General features: G+C 36.5%; 1 protein-coding gene and 1 long non-coding RNA gene across 2 annotated transcripts in view; one reads left to right on the top strand and one right to left on the bottom strand.

Annotated features, from left to right (window-relative positions):
- Ccn (cellular communication network factor protein Ccn) overlaps positions 1-22,592 on the bottom strand; it is a 506,353-nt gene that overhangs the window by 422,565 nt on the left and 61,196 nt on the right. The window contains exon 2 of the mRNA XM_074120003.1: positions 17,932-18,004. The gene's annotated coding sequence lies outside the window, so the exon portion shown is untranslated. The remainder of the gene's footprint in view (positions 1-17,931; positions 18,005-22,592) is intronic.
- The window catches only part of LOC141450020 (uncharacterized), an 86,442-nt gene that overhangs the window by 60,123 nt on the left and 3,727 nt on the right, over positions 1-22,592 (top strand). The window lies entirely within an intron of this gene.

Below are 22,592 nucleotides of genomic sequence, written 5' to 3'. Positions count from 1 at the left end.
CGAACCTTATAGCCCTCGAAGCTGGAGCCGTGAAGCTCAAGTTGTAGGCTCATGTAGGCTTAGTGTTACGGGAATGGATGGAGGATTTAAAATTAAGGAGTTGAAAAATATAGGAAGGCCTTTGAGACTGGATGACTTGAAAAAGGAAAGAAGCCAAAAAATATTGGCGGTGATAGACAGGAAAAAGCCACTTCAACTCATCGTAGCAGTGCGAAATGCGAGAGTCTCTGGAAATGCTGAAAATAAATCTTATGAAGCAGTTCATGAGGCGCTTAAGCTTAGCTTCATAATACATCATCATTACTCATTAAATTTAATGAAATAAGGTAAAATGTTACAGTTTATATGATTATAAAAATAAAGAATTGCTGTAAGAAATGTTCCCGATTAATAAGTCCATTACATTAAGCGAATAACGGGGATTTGAACGAGGAAGAGTTTTTAAGAAAAACTCTGGACCGCCTCCTGTTATGTAGGGAAAGAAAAGAAAACAAGGAAGTGGTAGACCAGAGAAAAGAGGTCAGCCAACACCGAACTAGGAGGCAGTGGAGAAAACTTTAGACAATGTAATGTTATCGCTCCGCTCCGCTCCACCCCCTCCAGACTGTATTACTTCCGGTCGTTTGTACTCTGACCGATCTTTGCTGACCATTCCCCATTTATATTATGACAGTTCGTTCCCTTATTTATTTTCTTTTTTTTATTCCCATCCCTTTTACTGCTTCTTCTTCTTCTTCTTCAATTTTTCTCATTCAGTTAACTGGACCCAGTTATATGTGTATGGAAGATACCTAGTTTCTACGGATTCCTCCTGGTGAAGCTCTTATATTTCCGGGATATTTCTTTCCTTCTTCAATCTACTTTTTTTTAAAAATTTTTCTTATCCCAATTAAGAAGTATGGTGATCATGACGAACTGCGTCTTACCGCATTTCTGTTATGATTCTTATTAGACTTTCCAGCTAAGGTTTTCTCAAACTCCGTCAAACGGAAATGCGATTTTTTCTCAAATGATTTTTTTTAGTTTTTTACGATTTTTTTTCTTGAAAATGTGCCAACGACTTTCTCATAACGTCTTTTTACTATTTCTCTGTCTAAATACCTGTCTTCTAATATAAATATTCAGAGTATTTGTTCCAGAGAAATTGATTGATTGAATCGCGACTGAAGTGTCACTTAATATTACTCACCGTTTCACTATATATATTAGAAGCAATAAAAGAATTGCTATAGTTCAAAATTTTGAAGAAATTTTGATTGGCCGCAAGTTGGGTCTTTATATCGTAGATGAGCCCAAACAGTACTCTTTGAACTGGGCATGGTAACCTGTATTTTGCAATTTGGCGAACCACACCCAATTCAGTGATTCACCCGATTCCTCTCGTCCAAAATGATAATGACGAACTCCGATCCTGATAATTTGCAATATCGTGTTTTTAAATGACATTGGTTCTGGTGACCTCAAGCTCTTTTTCTGCTGGCTATAGAGAGCCAGAACGCTGGCTGCGGTTTCTCTCATCCGGTTCTTCCGTTGAGCTCGGTCACACAATTTATATTATATGTTCTGTATATGTACATATTCGTATTATACATACGGATACAATCAGGGGATACAAAGAGTACATTTACAAATAATAACTATAAAAGACCGGTGGCAGTAGATGCGCCATAAAATAAATAAATTTTGGGATTTACTTCTAAATTTTGGGATTTACTTCACATTTTTGGTATTAACATTGTTAAGACTCCTAAAGCTGACAATAAAGTAAATCACTAAAGATTTTTTAACTCGCAAAGGATTTGTATTTTATTAAACTAATCCTTCTTCAATCTACCTCTGAAAATGAAAGATTATCAGAATAAAGGCGGTATTTCGGCTTTTCTTTTAAGAAGCCCTAGAAAGAAGAAAGGGATTAGGAGATGAGAATTCTTGGCTTTCTTTATTACCAATGTCATTGAAGGGCAAATCACGTGACATTACCTGTTACCTAGGTACGTCACGTCTCTATTCCTGACATCTTGTAATAAGGGTAGACGCCCACAAACCCTTTATTAAATAACAGTTCTTGCTCACCATTTGTAAAGCTCACAATTTACCTTATCGAAGACAGATAATCTAAATGAATTCTAATAGGCTGTAAATTTTAATTTAATTACAATTCTCTACCAACCAAATGACCAAAATTTAAATTAACTTCATTGGTTACCATCAGGCCAATAAAAGAGAGGTCGTAAGGGTTACTTCGTACGAATAACCAAAACTGGTTGTCATCCATTATCATGGTGACAGTGCCTTAGGTACATTCCCACAGGTCCAGTAAATTCCCTGGTTGTGTTCACTCGGCTAAACTTGTAAGCAACATGTTGTAGATGTCAAGCAGTCAACATCCATTTGGCTATTCACCTCAGTTATAATACTGTCGCTAATGGACTTGTCTGTAATGCTAGGGAAGTGTTTTAACTAATAACGATAGAATCGTTTTAGAGCTCCTAAAAGGCTACAGTTTGACATTCTGAAATAATCTAATTTTGAGTGCATGTAAAGTGATTAATGATGGATTTTTTTTAATGTTGTAAGATTAAACACAGTATTGCCTCCAATAATGCAGAGGTCCCAAGGTAGTAAGTCGTCTCTGACCTAGAAGAGGGCATGAAGTGGTCGAGCAATACAAGATTCGGGGTTTGGTAAACTTAAATGTGAATATAAGCTCATAATTAGTAGTCATTGAATTGAAACAATACTAGTAATTCATTAGGTGAGGGTTAGCTGTGTGATTAACCGCACAGCATTCCTGAGCGGAGATTCCAGGTTCAAATAAAGAGGCTGATTTTAGGATTTTTCGCTCCACGGAAACCTCTAACTGCCCAGTTTCCGGGGATGAACAGTATATTGTCCGTGAAGAATGCACTGGAAAATGGCCGGGGCACCAATAATCACAAAGAAATCTAAAATTGGCAACAATAAAGCAAAAGATTTCTCTCAAAACGAAAGTGGTTCATACGAAGAGTAGTTTAGAGACCAATTGCTCTGCACGCAAAACTTAGTCCATACACCACGATAGCCGAACGGTTAAGAGACTAGACCCGCAATGCTTAGATGTATTGTTGGTTTAGTGGGTTCAATTCCCCTGGTCCAGGCTTTGGATTTTTTTAAAAGTTAATATGAGAAATTTATAGTAAAGTATGTTAGGCGGTTAAGAGACTAGACCCGCAATGCTAAGATGTATTGTTGGTTTAGTGGGTTCAATTCCCCTGGTCCAGGCTTTGGATTTTTTTAAAAGTTAATATGAGAAATTTATAGTAAAGTATGTTAGGCGGTTAATAGACTAGACCCGCAATGCTTAGATGTATTGTTGGTTTAGTGGGTTCGATTCCCCTGGTCCAGGCTTTGGATTTTTTTAAAAGTTAATATGAGAAATTTATAGTAAAGTATGTTAGGCAGTTAAGAGAGTAGACCCGCAATGCTTAGATGTATTGTTGGTTTAATGGGTTCGATTTCTCCGTTCTAGGCCTTGGATTTTATTTAATTTTTTAAATCGAACATTTATGTAATTAAACACATATCGCAATTTATGTTATTACACATTGCCATTTACAGAATTAAATTTTCTTGAAACTAGAACTTTTTATTCAAAATTGGTTGACTTAACTATCGCGAAGTACTAGACAAAAAACATATGTTCAGTTTAGTGGTACTTACAGTTGGCTGATGAAGGTTACAATGTTTTGTACATTGATATTTCGTGTATTTATTATTTATTTAGTGTAATAAAGATTTATTCTACTCTATTCGGTCAGCTGATTTGTCCCAAAACCTGATTGTAGGGACCTATTGTGGCAAATAAACTAGATGCCAATTTAAACTTACTGCGCATTCACGTTTTTCAAGTTATTCCAATCTCAAAATCTGCACATAGACTGACAGATGGACGTACAGTGGCCAAATTTTGTATTCTTTTGGATCCACAAAGATTTCGATTTCTACTAAATTCTGCCCACTTATTCCTTCTGTGTGTTTCAACTTCCGCATTATTCTACCCATGTTGAATTGACGATAAAACTCGAAAGTGTGGCTTTATTATAAATTAGCTTCTTTTTTTTTTTGTTTTTAAGCTAAATTTTGTTGTTTATTATTTATTTGACACTATGGGCACTTAGTAAGAAGTAGTGTGGGTTTATTTTTTCTGGTAGTGGTAAGTGTTATTTATGTTGAACATTAATCAAAGGTCCAGTGCTGAATTAAGGGCCCAGGTTATCCCTCGGCCTACCACCTCTGAGCAGTGTCTCTCTTCCTCTCCTCTGCTGGACTTATAAAATATATTTCTAGTCTAACATACTAAGGGTTAACGTTAAATTATTGATTACTTGTGGGAATAGGTGGAAAATAAGGTCTGAAATTTGATCATAGTGTGTCGTTTTCCCTTCGGAAAAATATATAACAGGGAAAATATTAGTCTACAGTGTGAAAATCATGCAAAGATAGTTTTATCTGAAAGATAGTGTGTCGCAGTTTTTCTCAAGAAATAATAAAAAGGTTTTATATAAACTTAAATATGATATAAAATATACTTTATTTTTCCAATAACTGAACTCTGGATTTATATTTAACTTTTTTATTTTAAATTAAGTTCCATAGAGGCGACTTCTTGGCCGGAGGTCAACTGCTACTATTCTTAGACAGCACTGTCCATTGCCGGAGAGGTGAACAGAAAGTGGCTTGTAGAAAGTGAAGTTTAGAGGCTAATTTTTTTTGTACGCAAACCTAATTCCGTGCACAACTATAGTCGAGTGCCCGCAAAGCTAAGGTGTATTGTTGGTTCAGTGGGTTAGATTCCCCCAGGTCTAGGCTTTGGATTTTTGTTTAATGGTTAATATGAGAAATTTATATGAGAGTAAATGAGTTAATATGAGAGTAAAGTATGTTTGCTAGTCGCCTCCGTCCACGACACCTAATTTGGTAGTTGGACGTAAAGCGTGCCTGAAAAATTAGGCAATACTTTGTTAGTTTACTTTTAATCCTTGCGCAACCCTTTTTTAGTTAATGGCTGCCCCCTTAGGGTCACTATACTGCAAAAACTCATCAGACCTATTAGGAAATAACCTTCTTTCAAGCGTTTTCTAATTATCTCTATGATTAGCACCAATCCCGGAGTATAAATATATCGCGGGTATTTTTACGGATATCTCTGATGCTTTTGATTGTTTATGGGGGGAGGGAATCCTGGAAAGACTAAGGGAGATGAACTGTCCGATGTATATCTTTCGTATGGTGGCGTCATTTTTGCGAGACAGGGAGGTTTTTGTGCGATCAGATTATCAACGGGTCTCTCGAGTCGTTACGCGGGGTTGTCCGCAGGGCTCTATTTCGGGGCCAGTCTTGTGGAATGTCGTCTTCGACGATCTGTTGGCTGGTGACATTCCGGGATTGCTGGGTAAGGTCGCATTTGCGGACGATTTAGTTCTTGTGGTAGGAGGTAACAGTAGGGTGCAGTTGGAGGCTAATGCGACGTCAGCATTGAATTATGTTTGCACATGGTGTAAACATAATAAACTAAGGATTGCTCCAAATAAGACGGTGGCGATGTTGTTGACGGGGTCGCTTGCCCCTACTCGTCAGCCAGTAGTCAGATACTGTGGCGATAGGCTGCGTTGGGTATCACAGGTGAGATACTTGGGGATGATTTTGGACACAAAATTAAACTTTGTGCCACATGTCAGGGACTTAAGAAGGAAGGTTGGTTCTTTTGTCGGACAGTTGAGTACGGTAACAAGGAGGGAGTGGGGATTAAAAAGGAGAGTGTGAGTACTCTATACCGTGGGGTTTTGGTCGCTCAGGTCATCTATTGCGCGTCGGTTTGGGCCCATCGGGTGGGGACCGTGATAGTGAGGACGCACCTTGTGGCCATGCAGCGCTCTATTCTGTTGCTGATGGGGCATTATAGCCGGACCACATCTACGGAGGCTTTGCAGGTGCTCACGGGGTGCTTACCAATGGACCTGGAGGTGGTTAAGGCCGCGGTGCGCTATGGGTTGCGCAGGGGTATAGAGGTGAGGGTCCCCCTGGTTAGAGCCATACGAGTATCGGTGACTGATATGTCGGTAACGATTATTGGGTACGGTTAAGGGAAAGAATGTATGGTGAGGTGGAAGAGGAGGTGAACCGAGCATGGAGGAATAGATGGCGAGTTTCATCGAAGGGCAGAACCACGCTGTCGGAGGTAGAAGACTGGTTCCTACGGATATGCCATATGCGGTTGCGCGACTGGTCACGGGGCACGGCATATTGCGCGCTAAAATGTTTGAAATAGGCATAGCTACAGATCCATATTGCGCGTGCGGAGAGCCGGAGACGGCGGAGCACGTTATCTTGCGATGTGACCTTTACGATGATTTACGCTCTGTTATGTGGAGGAAGATGGGGTTCCCGTTCAGCGTGGACGGGGAAGTTTTCCCCCTGTTATTAGAGAACACTTCTGCGTATTCGGCCCTCCGTGATTTTGCGTGGGACGCCTTTGATAGACGGATGGCCTCGATAGTGAGCGGATGATGTTTTTGAAGGAATGTTGTTGTGTGTGTGGCTACGGGGTTGTGTTTGTATTTTATTTATTTAATTATTTATCTATTTATATTTGTTAATTGTTAATTGTTGATATTTTATTTTATTCTTTTTATCGTGTTTTTGGCAATTGTTTGAAAATTTTTGAAATTGTTTGAATTTTTGAAATTTTGAACCTTGTAACGGTTGAAGTGTAAGCGTGGGGCGGGTGTAAGCTAGCGCTCAGGGACCACCAAAAAAAAAAAAAAAAAAAAATGATTAGCACAAATACCTTCTCTATTTGTTATACTTGACTACGGTGGCACCATTTTCTACGTCGCTTCATCGAACTACACGAGGCTTTGTACTTCTTCCTACTTTTCGCCACTTGGTTTAAACAACTTTGGAATTCGAAACGTTGAACAAGAAAATTTGTTTTTCTTGGTTTTAGCCAATCATTATAATGTACATGGGAACTAAAATATTTAAATGTGAACTTTATTAACAAATTTGCAATCGTCTCTTTTCAGAGACTTTTGTAAATTGTGTATTAAAAACTTGTAATTGAAATTGTGACAAAAATTAAATTCAACCTCTAACAAAATTTGTATTTCGATTATGTCAAATTGTCGCCGTCTAGTTTTCACGGAAATAACCATTTTGAGATCCTCAAAAGCCGGAAATGTGATGTTAAGAAAAATGTTCTATTTATACGTGTGTCAGCTAAAAAATCATACCAAAACTTAATAGAAGTTCAGACTTTAATTTCGCTTGAGTAACTCAATGAGACCTGACACAGCTAACTTAGCGAGCAGAATCCCTGGAGCGGAAGTACTCCTCCGCTGAATGGATTTCCTTTTTTTTTTTAAGCTTTTCACGAAAATAACTTCGAAAAATGTTCTTTAAACTTTGTACACTGAATGTGCACAAATTTTTTTTAGATAAGTGAGTCCATTTCTTGAGCATTTCGGGAGGAGCGAATTATTAAGAGTACTTCTAGAGAGAGGGTGGGTGATTACCTCTCAATGGACCATTTTCCATTTTCTCTTTCTAGGAGCTTCTTACAGCCCACTGCAATGGGCTGATGGTCTGTGACGAGAGAACGATCTCCAGAAACAGGCATTTCACAGTAAAAAACTTGAGTTCCTAATAATCTCAGATGTTACACACCTTAAATTAAAAAAATTAACGTGTGGCTGTGTCATGGACACGGCCGTTTGTTGTACGTGAATACGTTGTACGTAACGGGTTATATTTTTTATATAAAATATTTTTATTTATGTATTTAGGAAGAAATCAAGGAAACAAATCGACGATCGATCACAATCTATGCCTATACAGTCTGTTGTCGATGTAGAAGCGATTTCATCATCCACTTCCATAATTTCAACCGCCCCAGTTGCAGATGTACTGAGACACCGTCGTTGATCCGCTCGGCCGCATTCATTCTTTTACGTTTCCGGCACAGCTTGACTCGGTCAAATGGTGTTTTATTATTACCATTCGATTGTTCTTGAGAAGCCCTTTCCAACCGTATACGATCTCTGTATTTGGTTTTGGCTTTTCGACGCGTCTAGGGCCGACAGTATATATTTTTTTATTCTAACACCTTATTATATTCACTGTTACTATTTTACACTAATGTTTTATATACAATCGATAGATTGTGACTACAGCTGATGATTAAAACTTAAACGAACATCGTAGCTTCTCCGAGTCAAAAGTTATACTAATTGCAAATCTCGATACGCAGCAAAATGATCTCAAAATGGGTGGCGTTTCCCCCTCCACCGCGCGCGATGCGTCACAGTCCTCGCTTATCGTAATGAATTCTTTGATCCTTTAGCTATCCAGTGGTCTAATTTAATTTTGGATGTAGACGATAGATTCGAAACTATAATGCCAAACTGTATCCCCCGATTTTGTTATCATTAGGTTTTTTTGGATTGCCACCATATGATTCAAATTTAAAGACGTATTCACGTCAAAAGAAAAAGAAAGTAAAATTAAATATACAATTCTTTGAATTGTAGTAACTACACAATGAAACGTCAGCTGGAAGCTGCAGACTAAATTTGGACCCAATTTAGTTTCGTGTCTTTTACTTAAATTCATCAGCATCACTCAGTATCTAGTAGATAATAGCTTATATCTAGCAACTATAATTATCTCCGAGTGCCAACAAATACCATTCAGAGATTCGCCTCAATTTAGTTTTTACTAAATCCCCTCCCGCTGGGACTAAAATGAGGGGCGGAGAAAAGCCTGGTGGCAAAGCGAAGAGGGGGGGCGACAAGTGAATCGTGTTGAAATGAATAGCAGCACACTGGTGATGATGAAAATGAACAGGAGAGAGCGACCTGTGCCTGTGCCTGGCCGAGCGCCCAGGACTAAATCCCAGGCTATTAAAACTGCTGGCCAGAATGGAAGCCCACAGGGGGGGGGGCTTATTGCACACATACACATGGCGGCAGGGTCGTAGAGTCCACAGCCTCCCTAATATCTTTCTTGATTAGATCACTAGCTCTCTCTCTCTCTCACTGCCCACTAAAACATAACCTCCTCTATATTGTGAAATTATAGGTACTTTTAGTGTAACTTGTATCGCTATTCACCTAATTCCCCATTATCTGTTTATTGTCTTTGTTCTTTAGTGATTATTTTAAAGTACCTACAATTTTCTACTCTTAAACTAGTTAAATTCTCTATTGTCTCGTTTGTGTCGCACAAACGCGGTATCCATTTATTTTTTTATATCATTCATTCATTTATTCGCAAGTTACAACAAGCAAATTTTATCTATTTACAACGAGCGAATAAAATCCTAGAATAAAATGGCTTTTGAAGAAGATCATGATCACGAAGCCACTGGCACTTCACAGACATCATTGTGGGTAAGGTTAGGCTTGAAAGCTATGATGATAGGATAAGGAGTTGTGGAATCTTTGATTGCGGATTTTTCGGAAACGAAGGAAATGGATAGATCATTATTGATTGAAAAGGGTTTTATTGGAGACCATAATAAGGAGTATTGGTGAAATTTCAATGGATTTTGGATTGATTGGTTTGGATTCGGTAAAGTTTAGAATCCATAGCGGTACCCCCTACTCCTCTAATTCGCAGGTCGCAGCGAAGTTTTCTATAAAGTAAGTTTAAATCGTTTGTCGAGTAGTCATGATGTACATATTTACTCTTTTTTTAATGGCTTTCAATAGCCTCATTTTAACAAGCTTAACTTTCTTTTAAGGAGGTTCTAAGAAAGCGGCGGGTGTTAGTCTTGTGGTTATAAGCGTGGCTTTGAAAGTGGGAGATCCCCCGTTCGAATCCCACGTGAAGCTACTTTTTGTTTGCTAGAAAAAAAAAACTAATTTTTTACTTCCACGATACCTAATTGGTAGTTGGACGTTAAGCCCCGTCTGAAAAAAATAGCCGACTACTTAACTTACTTTACTTATGTTAGGAAGTATTGGGGAAAAGCCAAACTTTTAAAGCGCCACTTATAACCATTTTGATTGCGTTGCAATTGCCAGTTTGCGTTACGAGAGAACTTTAACAATTGGCACTTTGAGACCAGAAGAGTTAATTGTTAATTTATTGGAAAGTCTGAAAAGTTTTTGACTACGTTTTCAATAAATAAAAATCTTTATATTTTTGAAAATAAGCCTTCAGTTTATATAAATTATTATATAGTTCATAAGTTTTACCATTAAAAAGACCCAATGGATCCATGAACCTATTTATAGTTTTATTAATTACCAATGACCCTTTATTAGTTCGTAATTTGAGAACTAATGTTTATCAAATTATTGATTGATATATTTGTTTTTGTTCCAGGTAAGTTGCGACAGCCCAAAAACATCCAAGTTCTTAAAAACCCAAGAGCGTAAAAAGGGAGTTTTTAGGTACAACTCTCAGCCTCTTGTATTAGTTTCTCTATAAGAACAAGGTATGTTTAATTTTGTTAAATATTTTATGCGAAGTAGATTTCAAATAATAATAAAAAAAAAAAATACCGGATTTGAGTTGCTTAGTTTTATTTAGATCTTGCCAAATATTCCGGAAGTGATAATCATCGGTGGTAAACTTCTGCAGATCTCCCCCTTTTAGAAAAAGTAGTTTATTTTTTAGAAATTGTGGAGGTCTCTCTCTCTCTCCTTCCAGATCTCTCTTCTTCTCTCTTAATCCCCCAATCTCTCTCTTCGTTCTCCCATCTCTTTCTCTCTCCAACCCCCTATCACTCTCTCTCGGTCCCCCAATCTCTTTCCCCGTCACCAATATCTCTCTCCGTTCTCCCATCTCTCTCTCCGTTCTCCCATCTCTCTCTCCATCCCCCAATCTCTCTCTCCATCCCCTAATCTCTCTCTCCGACCCCCAATCTCTTTCCCCGTCCCCAATATCTCTCTCCGTTCTCCCATCTCTTTCTCTCTCCATCCCCCAATCTCTCTCTCCGTCCCCTAATCTTTCTTTCTTCCTGAGTGTCTCTTTAGGTTTTTAGGTCCCCTTGGTACTAGACCAACATCGAGTGTTCAAAAATCTCAATTTTTTGATACTTTTCCACTGTTAGTTTTTCTAAACTTTATCTATTTCAAGCATTTATTCCTATAATCATGATTTGAATTATTTGTTTAGGAGAATTATATGTTTTAGGACAGATTTAGGGCTAGATTTCCATTTTCAAGTACCATTCCTGTATAGTGTTTTGATTTTACAAACTGTATAACAATTACACATGTTAGGGGTGGGATTAGCTGAGTGGTTAGCGAACTGGACTTCCACGCAGAGGTCCCGGGTTTGAATCCAGCTGCTGACCCTTAGATTTTCTCTTCCTAGGAGCTTCTTACAGCTCACAGTCCGGTGATGGACAGTGTTGTCTGTAACGAGAGAACACTGTCCGGAGGCCGGCAGTGCACTGAAAAAAGCTCCGGGCGCCAATAACCATAGATGTTGACGCGCCTTAAATCATAAAAAAAAAAAATTACACATGTTTGAAAATGCCAAGAAGCTTGAGAATTACAATGAGAGGAAGTCATGGGAATGTTTATACCGGATATCTGGTCTTTTATTTTATTAGTTAATTCAATAAAATAAACTTTGTTAAATGTTTAAAATTTATTAAACTTCCGCTATTACTGGAGAATAACACCACTGGATTGTATTTAACACTTTCTAAGATATTTAACACAAGCTCAACCTCAAACATTGTGGAACTGGAGACAGCTAATTTATGGTGTACTTTACATAATTCGTGGAGTAACATTAAACCTGTTGGTATATACCTCTAGTTTGTACCAGAGGTATATACCAACTATCCTTGGCCTTTATTCTCTGTCTCTCGCGGCCTGTCTTCCAGAACTAGGCCCTTTCATCAAGGAACCATTATATTTAAATGCCTCTGTCCCTCGTTAATTTGTGGGCAGATCCCTCAACCCCCAGAAATACTATTTTGAGGTGTCAACGTGAAATTAATCCATATATTATTTAACTTTAGAACAATTAGAACTATTTCTATAACAATATTTTTAGAAAAAGATATTTCATTTCTCTCTCTCTCTTTCACTACCTCCCTCTCTCTTACTTCAAATTCAAATTTAATATTAAAACTGTCCGGTAGGACAGTTGTATAAAGGTTGTTCGTCAAAAAAAGTGCACGAAAATAGTGTAACGTTCAAAAACACCCAACTTTGACAATTTTTTTTCTCGTCTTCTATAAAAGATAAAATTCCCAAATTTTCTTTAAATTATAGGGCAAATCCTCCTTTATAACTGTAAATTTTTTTTTTTTTGCAACAACCTTCAATAAATGTGCTAACAGCAAATATCACAAAAATTCTTTGGTTAAAATCAATCAACCGAAACAGGATCTTACCACAGATTTTCAACAGTTCAGCTTGTCTGGTTGATTTCATTTATGTATTTTGAAACAACTCCCTTAACTTAGAAGAGTCCTGCATTAGCTCCATGTTAGTCTAACTCCATATTAGCTCCTTTAGAACAAAAATTAGGCCTCTTATTTCAATTTTAAAAATAATTTTTAAAAAACCCTCTTTAAATCAAATACTGTATTTATATTTTATTTATTTATTTATTATTATTTATTATTGTTATATTGCTGTAAGGTTATCCAAAACGCGCCTCTTGATCATTGTTGCCATATCTTTTGTACCCCATTTCCACATTTATGTAATTCCAGTGAAAAACTGCTCTAAAAAACAACGGAACGGAAAATTTCGAGTGAGATATTATGGATTTTGTACTTTTAAAAATTCAAGTGCTAGTGCTTTGTCAATCTGTGCATTGTATGATAGGAGTAAAGCGGTACCTACAGTTATATATATATTTACGCATGCGTATATAGTGATATTGGAGTATCAGGATAACTGTTAAGGTAATAAACAATGATTTAGATATATATATATAGAGAGAGAGAGAGTGTTAGCAACACTAGCGGAGGTGATGTGGAGGGAACTACAATACATGGCGCTGGAGGATGCCAGCAGCTGTGATCATGTTGAGAGTGGGGATTATTCCTGTTGATACATGTCCTGTATTTACACCAGCTAAAACATGTACACCGTGGATACATACGTACCAATCATCTCTCTCTTTGTCTGCTCTTCAGCATACAGATACATAGCACGCCCAAAACATATTATCCTTTCTACACACACCCACATACATAGTGTCGACGAGAGAACGCTCTACCTGAAATCACTGAGAAGGCTCCACGAACTTTCGATCCAAGAATTAAAATAAATAATCAAATCTAGTAGTAGTAGGTACAGAGCAGGCAATGTTCTTACAATGGTAAGAAATTTTTTTTTACGACTGTGAGAAACATCTCGCAATCAGAAGAGGAAGATTTTTCTTCCTCTTCCCCCCGACTTCTAGAAATCATGTAAAAAAAGAACGGCCACAGTATTCTTCAAGAAATCAGTGATCAAGCGATCGCAATTCAAGCCACAACTCCACACTTGGCATCTACTACGTAATATCATATTAATCATAGATTCATCATACATGATATAAAGTGAAGTAATGCCTTATAGGTATCATTAGACAATAGTAATCATGATTCTCACTTTCTGAATCCTTAAAAATTGGTGCACTTTACAGCTTCCGCCAATTTCTTTTGGTTTTTCTGTTATTTTCAATGTCCATAACTTCCTTGGAATGTATGATGCAGCGTTATAGCATGTACAAATGCTAAGGCTACGTATTGTTTTGTGTTTTGTTCTCCCTGCCATGTTGTTTTATTCTCTATTCCAAAATTTTTGGTAAATCTGTCCTCCATAAGTTAATTGTGCAGTCGTTTCAGTTAATCTTGTGTATTAGTCTAATGGTTTTTTCGGGTCCTGACTTTGATTCTCTTGTACTGTTTTAGGAGACATACGCTTCTTACCAAAGAAAGTATTTTCTACTATTTGTGAGAAAAAGTGTTCAACAGATAGAATCTCCTTTACTACCAAATAGTCGGTCTTTGAGCGGCTATATACTTAATTCCATTTTTACATTGACCAAAAGGTGTACACTCAAGTCTCAATAGAGGTCCACTAACACGCAACACTCCTCTGTCTTGCGGTTTTAGCCTATCATGAGCGCCTTATTTATATTTTATTTTTATCTTCAAACTACAAAGTATATGAGATTTCACTAACACGCAACACTCCTCTGTGTTGCGGTTTTAGCCTATCATGAGCGCCTTATTTATATTCTCAAGCTTCTAACTTGAAACATTTTCTTTAAATACATTTGAGTTTAAGGAATATACTTAATTCTTAGTAATATGATTGTAACCTATATGATACTTTATAAAGAAAACTAGTTTTCTTTCTCCCGCGTCCGAACTAGCTTAAGACGAATTTTCTTAGAACCACTTTTCAAATAGAAATTATACGCATACTACGTGCTATGGAAATACCAAGCACTAAGAAAATCTTGTAGAAATAAAATATTCTTTTAGTGAAGAAGATCTTCTTCCGTTTAAGTTCATATTTAAGACCGGAAATGGCAGAGAAGTGTCTTCATTATCTGTCACAGAATATTTTCACTATCATGCCATTAAATATTTAAGCTAATTTTCCTTTTTTTAAAAAAATGTTTCAAATGCAAAGAATTTTCCTAGTTAAAAGAAAAATTAGAAGGACTGTTTTTTAAGAAAACGTTGGGGGAAAAAAATCAGTAAAGAAGAATTTTCTGGTTCGCTGCAAAGAAAATTTTTAAATATAATAAAACGAATTAAAGTATTAATAATAAATAAATAAAATAACCCTTTATATATATACTCCGGAAAACCATGAAACGGATATTTTCGTTCAAAACTGGTGATGGGAACTACCAAAAAATTTGAGATGAACTCAATTCTCTCCTTACCATCAGTAAGAAAGAAATCTGTTAGTAAAGATGTACATAAAACAGAACGGAGATACAGTTAGCGGTAAAAATAATTTCTCACAACAGTTTGGAAGAAAGCCAAACGATCTAGAAGAAGGATCTAAAAAAAAGGAAAAGAAACTAAACCAGTAGTAAATCCTTAATAGAAGTTATAAAATATAAGGATTTCAAAGGATCAACAGTTAACTATACTTTTCCAGGCTCTTATTGGGGATTATCTGTTGAGGGGAAGAAAAGAAGCTCCTAAATACATTCCTTTTTTTCTTTTTTTTACCTGTTGCCCATCTGCATCTATTTATACGTCCTCTAGGTAGAATAGAGGCTAGATATTAGAGGAAAGACTCAATTTTTTTTGTACTCAAATCTTGTGATTGTCATAATAGGAAATCCCAGGTTTCACAAATTTGGTAAAAGTTATTTTTCTACATACTCAGCTGTTGTTTGATCATTTTGACATCCATTGATCATTTCCAGAATCGTCATGATCATGAATGTTTGGTGTTTATTTGGATTCCTTCCTAACCAAGATTGGTATTTGCCTTCGCTTAACAATAAATGATATTGCCCAATATTTCCTTTAGCCAATAATAAAAATAATATAGATTTAAATTTATTGTAATGACAAAATTTTTGGCACTCCCTTGTAGGGGGCATAAATCACATTAAGAGAGAGAGGGTGTGTGAGAGAGAGGGCATGCTCACATTGAGAGCATCTCTGAGAGAGCAAAATATGATGATACAATTTGAAAAATTACATTAAAAACAGCCATTAATTTTCTTGTAAATATTTTTATGAATGAGACTGTAAGCATAAATTTAAATAAAACAAAACAAAATGTAAGCTACCATACATGAAGCCACAAAAGTGACAAAACATATAGATGATGTTAATGTACATATTACATTATGTATTTGTGTAAAAGCCACAAGAACAAAACCGCAAAACTTGTTTAATGAATGTATTATAACTCAAACTGAAAAGTTTACTTGATGCGACAAGTTTTTGGAGTGGGGTGGGTGTGGGGGAGAGAGGAAATCATGAGTTAATTTCCACAACAAAGCGAAATCATGACAAATATGTACAATTGTACATCCATGCTACTATTACCAACAAGTTCATTACACAATGGACTGGGTGGACTTCAGTTTCCCTAGACAACGTGCGTACGGTCCAGTTCTGAAGCTTTCCAGTTAGACGCCCATCGACTGCAGTCTGCACTTTGTCTAAACCATCGATCCTATAGGTCGTCGACCTTTTTCTCCTTTCCCATTTTCATTCTGGTTCGCCCCTACCATATTTGTTTGGGCATTCTTCCTCTTTTATTGTACTGAAAAAATTCTGTATTTTTCCCAATGCTACAATCTTCTAGATAATTTGAATTTTATCTACCTTTTCTTGTTTGTTAAATTGAAGAAGTAAGTTAGTAAAGAATGGGTAAGTGTTGGGACACACATGAATTTTCCGAAGTGATGACGAAGTAACTACTTCAATTTTACTATTGTTAAAAAAAGACTTTTGAGAAAGCCATTGGACAGAATATAATTTTTTAGCGATTTATTTTCGAAAATGTTCCATTTAAAGTGAACATATAAATTATTGAAAAAAAAATTAATTAAATTAATTAATTAAAAAATATGCGACGATAGCCGAGCGGTTAAGAGATTAGACCCGCAATGCTAAGATGTATTGTTGGTTTAGTGGGTTCGATTCCCCAGGTCTCTAGGCCTTGGATTTTATTTAATGGTTTAATATGAGAAATTTATAGTAAAGTATGTTAGGCGGTTAAGAGACTAGACCCGCAATGCTGAGATGTATTGCTGGTTTAGTGGGTTCGATTCCCCAGGTCTCTAGGCCTTGGATTTTATTTAATGGTTTAATATGAGAAATTTGCAGTAAAGTATGTTAGGCGGTTAAGAGACTAGACCCGCAATGCTGAGATGTATTGCTGGTTTAGTGGGTTCGATTCCCCCGGTCTAGGGCCTTGGATTTTATTTAATGGTTAATATGAGAAATTTATAGTAGTGTTTTCTAATCGCCTCCGTCCACGACACCTAATTTGGTAGCGGACGTAAAGTCTGCCTAAAAAATATGCATTCTTTACTAATTACAAAAACTGCAATAAGAGAAAATCATGCGAGATATTGGCTAGATTTTCCTCGTTTTTCTGCTTAACTTTTTTTTTCAAGATCCTGGAAAAATTTGCAAACCATAATTCTGTATTGATTAGGATCTTAAACGATGGGCTAAACCTATAAAATAATTTTCCAGGTCACATTTATGATTTAAAGGTTATAAAATTTTGTGATTCATTGCTGGCCTAAATTTATCCTTTTTATAATATAATCTACGAGAAGTTTTTAGTGAAGACACAATATTCCTAAGAAATGGGATGGAATTAAGGAGGAGTGTTAAGAGAGACAATAAGTTGAGGTTGCGTGCACTAGGCAATCTTTTTTTAGCATAACAATACACCATTTATGATCGATTCCAAATAATATGCGTAGCAAAGACAATTTATGGGAAATTATATCTAGTGATTCGATAGAATAGGAAGAGAATCTTATATACATATATATGGCTGTATCAGGCGCAACATCTATACACATTATCTCTGTATAGGTTATATACAGACAGTTCTGGCAGAATTATTGTCGTTGAATAAAGAGCAGTAACGGTTCCATTCTGTTGGACGATTCAACAACCAAACCGTCGGTAACAGTATCCTAATCAATCTCTCTCTCTCTCTTCCTAACCGGATACTGATGATACTTTGATGATGACGAATGGATTAATCCAAACTAGACGGGATACTGTGCACAATACTTCTTCAATTCACTCGCAGGCCAACTAAAGTGATAATTTTCCAATAATTATTAATAAATCATATACAGATTACTATTGTGGCAAAATGCTACATTATATTATTATTGTTTTATATTATTGTATAATTATTATTATTATTATTTGTAAAAGCAAACAAAGAAACCTGATTTTTTGTATGTTACCTTCAAAATCGCATGCCTAAAACTATTCAGCAGCAGAAAGGTCGTCTTCAAAGGACACTGGCAGCTTTTCTAACTGAAAAGAAAAAATTTTTTGGAATTAGTTCAAATATTAATAAGATTAAAATATGGAAAAATGGGGAGATTGACCAATTGGTCAACAATATTTGATTCCTCAGAATCTATCGTTGTTCGCAGAAAAAGTCTTTTTGTTCCAAAACTTAGGAAATCAACAAAATTCCAGTCCACTTTAAACTTATCTTGTCTAAACTAGCTAATGTCAATTTCAGTCAAGGGAAAACCTATTCTGTTCAATAAAAACTCAAATTTTGGCATCAAATTATTGACATTATCAAAATTAATGTGAAGTTTTATTTTTGGTAGGTACCGCGTCTAAATTTTGTTGAATCACCATCATTAGTAATCGATTATTTCTTTATCTAATTCTACTATAGTAAGAGAAGGCTGTACCCCTACCGGAAGACTCCATTTATTGAAAAAAAAGGCACCTAGGCTATTCTGTAAACTTCGTATTTAGATAGGCACAATTTGTAAGGCTAAATTTCAGTGTAATGTACGGTTTTTACTAACTACAAATGTTGGTGAGCATTAATAGATTAATTAATTTAATAAAATTAATTAAATAAATAAAATTAAATTTAAAATTAATAAAATATTTCGAGTTTGAGGGTATATTATTGAGTTCGAACCATGAGACTAGTACTAAGAGGAAGTCTTATGAGTGGTATCACTAGATTTCTTTAGAATAGCACTCAAACTTAGAAGACTTCCACTTTACATGCTCAGGTTAGCCTATATTTACTGTTTTTCCTATATACTGGGGCACTACCACATTACACTTTGAGATCATCTTAAAAGATACACTATACTTATGTATTATATTCATATATTTATATATAGAACTTTAGATATATTCTTCATTGTTCTTACTTCACACACACACACACACACACACAAGTGAAGTTTGCCAAAAGAGAATAAAGAAGGATGTAGCAGTCAAGGCTCTGGAAGACTAACTTTAATATTTATCATTTTAAATGTAAGAACTCTTTTATCCCAGCCATGCTCTATTTTCCGCTAGAATAACATCCCTGTATACTTAAAGTGATGCTGGGAAATGGGAGAGAGATAGAGGATAAAGGGGGAGACTTTCATCCAACGAAATATCTGTGTAAAAATAAAGCCCCAGAGATAGACTCAATGTTGGTTCGCCAGACAGCCGGAGGGTGGCGCAAAGTGCAGAAGTTATTAAAATACTGTATTTTGTATTTAGTATACAAAATTTTAAGTAGAAACACTAAAAGCTATATTCTAGGAAAATCTTGAACAGTTAAGTGGCTTTAGGCGTCACGATAGCCTAGGGGTGGTGGTTCTAGGCAAGGTCCGCACTGCTCAAATGTGGTACTGCGTACTATTTCCGGTCTAGGACTTGGGTTTTTATTTAATGCTTTCTTTGATAACTAAATAGTAAATACGAGGTGTTGCTATTAAATAACGAGACTGAGATACTGCTACAGAAGAACTAATCCTAACGACCGCGACAGCTGTGCAGCGGTAAAGCCTTCTCTTTCGATTGCAGCGTCTCACGTGTTTTTATAGAGAAATCTGTCTGACCGGAACCGTCGTTTGTGTAAGAGGTGTTAGTTTTGTTTTGCCGAAAACATGATACTACTACATGTAGTATCAGCTGGAATCAGCTGTTTAGATAACCTTCACTTACCAGCTGATCTGCCTGGCCAGTAACCAGCGGCCATCTTTAACTCGTTACTCGTGTCTCTTTATTAACGTGTTTTTTTAAGAGAATATTAGTGCGTGGCAAAGTGAAGTACGGTTTTATAAACTGTGTTTAAGTTATACTTAGTGCGTGATATACAAGTTTTAGTGCGAATAGTGAATTATTTTAAATTGTGTCAAGTGACAAGTGCTATTGGGCTGGTGATCTACTTGTGATGCTGATGGACTTGGATATTCTTTAAGCAAGGTAAAACTTTATTATCAATTATTAAATTATATTTTTATTATTCTCGCATGAAACCGCATGTTATCATTTAATTGTTACTTACAAATAAATATTAATGCTTCGTCTTAACTAAGTTCAGTGTTGGTTATTTCTTTAATTTTGAACCCTATAAAAAGTATTTAAATTGATATCTAAACCTTTTTGATGAATTCTTTAATCTTTTCTTTTTAATCACTTTAGTTCAAAATTAGTATTCCTGGTTTTCACATTGTCGTGAAATTTCACATGAAATTTGGTAAAACCGCTACTGAAACTTATATTTTATTAAAAGAAGTTTATGGCGATGAATGTTAATTACGTACGCAAGTTTTTGAGTGGTTTAAGTGGTTTCCAAGATGGCCGAGAAGACTTCGAAGATGATGACCGCCTGGGTCGCGCCCTTCCACGACCAAAACGGATGAAAATATCGATTATAATTAATCAACATTACTACCGTGAGGTGCTTGCTCAACTCCGTGAAAGAGTAAGGAAAAAAACGCCCCGATTTGTGTGGAAGAACAAGTCACGGTGTTCTCCATCAAGACACTGCATTGTCTGTCAAGACGACGTTTCTAGCCAAGTACAACATCCCAGTTTTAGGCCAACCGCATTATTCGCCTGACCTGGCCCCCATGTGACTTCTTTTATCTGTTCCCTAAAGTCAAATCTGCATTAAAAGAAACACGATTTCAGTCCGTTGAAGCTGTGAAAGAAAAAGCGGCACGCGTCATGCAGGAGCTGACAGAAAAAGACTTCCAGCACTGTTCCGAACAATGGTAAATTCGCATGGAGCGTTGTAGGGATAGGGGAGGGGTGTATATTGAAGGTGATAATAACTAAATATGTATAAATTTAAAATTATAATGTTTTACAGCAATAGTCTCTTTATTTAATAGCCACACCTCGTTAGTTCTGCCTGCTAGTTCCCTCCATCCACGGATACCTAATTTGGTAGTTAGGCTTCGAGATCGCCTAAAGAAAACTGGCAATCCCTACAAATAAAAATATGACTAAAGTGGGTCTAAGATAAGAATGGATAGAGAACATGAACAGCATTTGCTTTTGTTGCTTCAATATTGACATACGACCGTACGTATGACCAGTTAGTTGCAAGATATCCGGTTTTGTAGTATCTAAAGCGACAGTAGTATTGAACAGAATATCAAGTTTGAGTTATGCCTGCGGCTTTTCGCTCTAATAGATGTTAAATACCTGATAGAAGAAGAAAAAACACATCAATATTTATATTATATCACCTGCTAAAATATTTTACCGGAACTATCAGGACATATGTTTCCGGCCAGAACTTAATTTCGAAAAATGTTCACTCTTCATGTTCCTGCAGGCGATTGTTTACCGAGGCGCCTAATTAGGCAATAAAATTTGAAGGAACTTTTCTTTTTTATAATTAGTCAATCAGCAAGAATTTTGGTCATTAAAAAAATACGTGATGTTAAATCTGGACAAAAATCGAATCAATTTATGCCCTTCCGGTGAAGAGAAATTACAATTCATCTCTCGAAACTTTGAAAATTATTTGTTACTTTAATTTGAAGGGGAAAAACTATGGGGATTCAGTTCCAAGTTGTTGGTGCATTCATTGATAAGTTCATGAGTTTATCTAAGTCCAGTGGACATTGCATTAGGGGTGGGAGAGTGACTAAGTTACAAAGCAAAATGGTTATGCGGTCACTCGGTCTGTAATGATTCTAAAATGGAAGGCCAGTCCACAGCCAGGTCAACGCGTTCCCCTATATCCTGGTTGATGAGTTGCCAGGATTACTAGATATAGCCCAGAGCCCGTCAAACTCTCCTGCCCAGATTGGATCTCTCTATCTATCTCTCTCTCTCTCTCTCACTGGTCCTCGTTAGAGTAAATATGCATATGAAGATGATTACTGAATTGCAAATGGACCCCGATATCTGCATACGCGCGCAACCATACGCTTTCCCAATCGAGGTGACCCTTGCAGGTTTATATTCTCAGTCTATTGCCCTCTGCCCCTGAGCATTTTCCTTCCTCTTTTTTTGAGGAGGATCACTGAAAAAATGTTTTAATCTAATATCTATAAGAATCTAAGTTGTCGTTTACAAATTTCTGGAATTTCGTAGTTGGTTCTTCGCTCTAATCTTTCCTGCTACAAATAAGAATATTTTCTTAATAATAATGCGGTTCAGATGAAGTTTCCAAACTTGAGTATGCCCCGGAAATACATCTTTAATGATCCTTCGACTACTAATTATAAAAAGAAAAGTTCCTTCAAATTTTATTGCCTAATTAGGCGCCTCGGTAGCCGTGCGGTTAGTGGCGATGCTTGAAGAACTAAGATGTCTTGTAGCACCCGGGTCGATTCCCGGCCTAGACCTAGGATTTTATTTAATGGTTTATAAGTAAAGTAATTGCCTATTTTTTCAGGCGAGCTTTACGTCCAACTACCACAATTAAGTGTCGTGAACGGAGGCGACTAACATACATACTTTACTATAAATTTCTCATATTAACCATTAAATAAAATCCAAGGCTAGTGCTGCACGAGACAACGAGACGAGACTTGAGCAACCCAGACCGAGATCGAGACATGATATATATCTCGTCGAGAAATCTCGGTCTCGTCTCGGTTTTTGAAATATTAATTTTTAGCTA

The sequence above is a fragment of the Rhodnius prolixus genome, unplaced genomic scaffold, assembly GCF_049639745.1.
Source record: "Rhodnius prolixus isolate KJV_2025 unplaced genomic scaffold, Rpr scaffold_2, whole genome shotgun sequence".
NCBI classification, from domain to species: domain Eukaryota; kingdom Metazoa; phylum Arthropoda; class Insecta; order Hemiptera; family Reduviidae; genus Rhodnius; species Rhodnius prolixus.
Note: the sequence above shows the minus strand (reverse complement) of the source record. Positions and strands in the feature narration are given on the sequence as shown.